Consider the following 3857-nt stretch of genomic DNA (forward strand, 5'->3'; position numbering starts at 1 on the left):
ATGTTCTATTAAAATATGTCAAGAATGTTCTATTAAAATATTTCCAGAATGTTTTATGCGAATATTTCTAAAATATTTTATTGAAATATTTCTAGAATGTTTTATTGAAATATTTCTAGAATGTTCTATTGCTTTTCCAATTGATATTGTACATTAATTTGGTTCCGCCTGTCTAGATTTAATGTAATATATAAATATGCTTAACTCCTTGTTGTTACACTACACATGTTAATTTTAGTTAGAATTAAGTTGCCTATCGTGAAATTATTGCGCCACCTAGCGTCTCGTCTTCGAATTACGATTTAAATATGTTTTTTGTACTCATATTCATATATGTGTATTTTTAAATGATTATGTCATTATAATAATTATTTTAGCCGTAAATTCATGAGCGAAGCCCACGTCCACTGCTGAACGTGGGTCTCGCTCATAAATTTCCTATAAGACTTATGGGAACCGGCCTGCATCCAGCGTTTTGTAACGACTTACAATGTCATCTGTAATGAGAGTATCACGTTGAGAAACCCCGAAACTTGGTCGGTTGTGGTGGACATCCTGTATATGGAATATGCTATAAGTTTTTGCAACTAACAGTCGCTGTACCTCTTAAAATATTATCTGCCTACATTGATTCGAGAACTGAAGCCAACATTTTAGTTCACACTGCCTCCATTTTTTTACCAGGCCAGCGTACCTCTGATGGTCCACCTGAACCCCTGTGAGTCCACCTTTACCCCTGTGGGTCCATCCGGATCACTTTAGGAACTAAATCTTTAAAAATATTTTATGAACACCAGTTGCAGGTGGCGCTAGTGTGCAAAGGTCTTTATATGTAATAATAAATTGTGTCGTCCGTATGTATGATGAAAAAATGGGTGTGTATATAATAAGAATTTTTGTTTCAAACATTAATTACAATTTTTGGATTTGCACAAATATCTTATTTGATCTGTGATCATAAATAATTTTTAAATTGAAAATCAGTTGTTGGTTACCCTTGTCAATAATGAGGTTATTATTTTAACTTAAGTTGATATATTTGTTTGTGTAATCTGGGGCGCCAGTATTTGCAGTTACATTACACTATCAATATTAAAATTTTGGTATCCAATAAATTAGATAAAGTTTTGTAATAAATTATGCAGTTCATATGTAATCACAGAATCAACGTACAAATATGCGAGTGTACATCGAAGCACACGGTGGGTCCAAATTTAGCTTGCTTGCAGTAACCACATGTAAATACGAATCGTTATTTTCTACTGTATAGTGTATATAATGTAATTGTGTAAATATTTGATTGTTGAGATGATTAAATAAAATATTTTTTATCACACGTCTTTCTTTTTCTTTACAATAAAAATAATTAAAAATTAACTAAAAATACAACCCAGTAAAGCTGTAAATACCAACGAGCAAATAGTTTTTATATGTATCGAAAAAAAACTAAATCCTTGATAAATCTTCAAACAAGTGATTTTGTCTAACTTATCCGCACTTAAAGGCGTGGTACAGCGTATTCGGTAGTACTGTAATTTTGAAAGTAACATGCCAGAGTCGAACATATACTAACAAAACTAACGAATATATACTAACAAAAGATATAGTTTTTAAAATGTCCAAAGCCTTTTGAAGAACATCTAATAAGATATATAGATCTGAATAAGCAGATTTCATATTTAACGCACATTAAACAATCTATCTTTAGTCATCAAAATGTAACCACCCAAAATTTTAATAATTTGAAAAATTATTTATTGATTGTTTTTCCAGACCAATATACGTTGAATACAGGTATTTAGGGGTAATTACGCTGTACGTTTGGGCTAAAACGATGACAGGCATAGGCCATTTATCGGGGGAGTACATCATAATCGCCACGCTTGACAGGCAGGTTGGCGATCACAATGTTGATGTACAAAGCTTTCGTTTCGAAACTTAAGCAAACAGTCTGTAGGCAAATTTAACCCTTTAAATGCATGAATTTATTTATACTTTAAAAATACATATCTTGCACTAGGATGCAGGGGAAAAAAAGAAAAAAAAAGTAATATTTTATATATTTATTTATTAAAAACCATGTTGTAGATATTCAATACTCATTTACTGTATACTATTGTATTGAAATTGGTATGTTACAGTTTATAAACAATATGCATTGAAGGGTTAAAGTATATTCCGTTTTCATATTTTTAGGGGATGACTTAAGTATTAACTTAATGTTATATCTTACATTTTTATTTTATCATGTATTATATTTTTTCTGCTTTTTCATACTATTTCTGGTTAACTAGTCGTCACAGTCGTCGTTTCAGCCTATAAATGTCTACACCAAAGATATCTATAGCGGAATATAACATGATCGTCATGCTCGGCAAGCGGGTTGGCGATCGCAGTATGATATTGTGGTACGCAGTGGACGCTGCTGCTTGCCTTCTTGAAATTTGTTTGTTAGCAGTGGCAATTCTATGTAATTAATGCACATAGAGTGATTCATATAACATTGTTTTCCGGAAATTAAAACAGTGACATACGAACGCAAGTATCAGTCCTTACCTCTGGGCTACCACAGACGTTGGGTAGATTATCGTTACTTAAAATTTATTGTTATTGTAAGCCCAAAAACATAATCAATTTTGCACATTAAAGAATAGAAGATTCAGTTTGTTCTCCTATCTTTTTATCAATTGCGATTACGATATTTACAGGTCGGATATTTCGTTTAATTTTTATACAGTCAGAAGTAGTACAGATATTATTTATCCTAACTAAAATAAAACATTATTTTGTGAAGGAAACTACATGGCTATATGTATATATAGAGGAATCATAACGTAAAGATTTTCGATAATCTTGCGGCGCTTAAAATGGCACACTGTTTGTTGTGGCGACGTCTGTCAACTATGTTCTGTTACGGCAGCTTTCTTTATATAGTCGTCAAGTAAAAGGAAAAATGTTCCCTAGGTGTCGACTTTGCTCAAAGCGCGCCGTCGTTCGTGGCTCGTGGGTTAACAGTTGTGTAATAAGATAGCTTCTAGTGTAGCACAGTGTATTTACTATTTATTTTTAAGTTCATATTCTTCTCTCACTTCAACCAAAAAAGAATAATCGTAGTCTTCTTTACCCAACGTAATTCGAGTAACCGCTAAAGAGCAATGGAATTATAAATCATTCGCAGCGAGATTTCCTTCGTTAATTATATTATTCCTGCGGTATAAATAGCAATGTAACTTACCTTAATAATACAAGCTGTTCAGTACAGAACGAAATAATTAAATTATTTAGGTTTTATTTGTAATTTATTCGGTAAAATATTATGTAGTTCTAGCAACAAAGAAATTAGTAGCAAAACTGACAACTGTCACTTTTTCTTCTCTAATTTTGCTTTGTAAAGCAATGCGTGTCTTATTTTAATAAATCTATATTCAATATTAAAAGTTGATAGCAGTTTTATTAAACATAAGCAATTCCGTTTGGAACATGTGAACATCTGAAAATCCAAACGAAGATTGCAGGTTCGAGTCCTGTCGGGGTCGCCAGATGTAATGGATGTTTCTAATTTCTATTTATTTTAAAGCTACAGATATTAAAACAAACCAGACAACCGTCATGTTGTATTTTTTAATAATTTGACGTTTCTTTTTTTTGTGTTGACATTTTATTAAATTAATAATTCGAGCTAATAAATTTTAAAAGTTTGTATATGTCAATCCGTAACAATGTGGTTTACTTAATACAACACTTTTTAATTACAATTACGACAGAGATCCTCTTTTGAATTATTTCTCAAGTTCTCGAATCCTAAAATATGCACATGTATTATAATTTATAATTCTAATTTTTGTATAAATTTTTGG

This window comes from Battus philenor, unplaced genomic scaffold, assembly GCF_028537555.1.
Source record: "Battus philenor isolate CCGP_79_NKW_IND1 unplaced genomic scaffold, ilBatPhil1.0.hap1 SCAF_2, whole genome shotgun sequence".
Classification (NCBI taxonomy): domain Eukaryota; kingdom Metazoa; phylum Arthropoda; class Insecta; order Lepidoptera; family Papilionidae; genus Battus; species Battus philenor.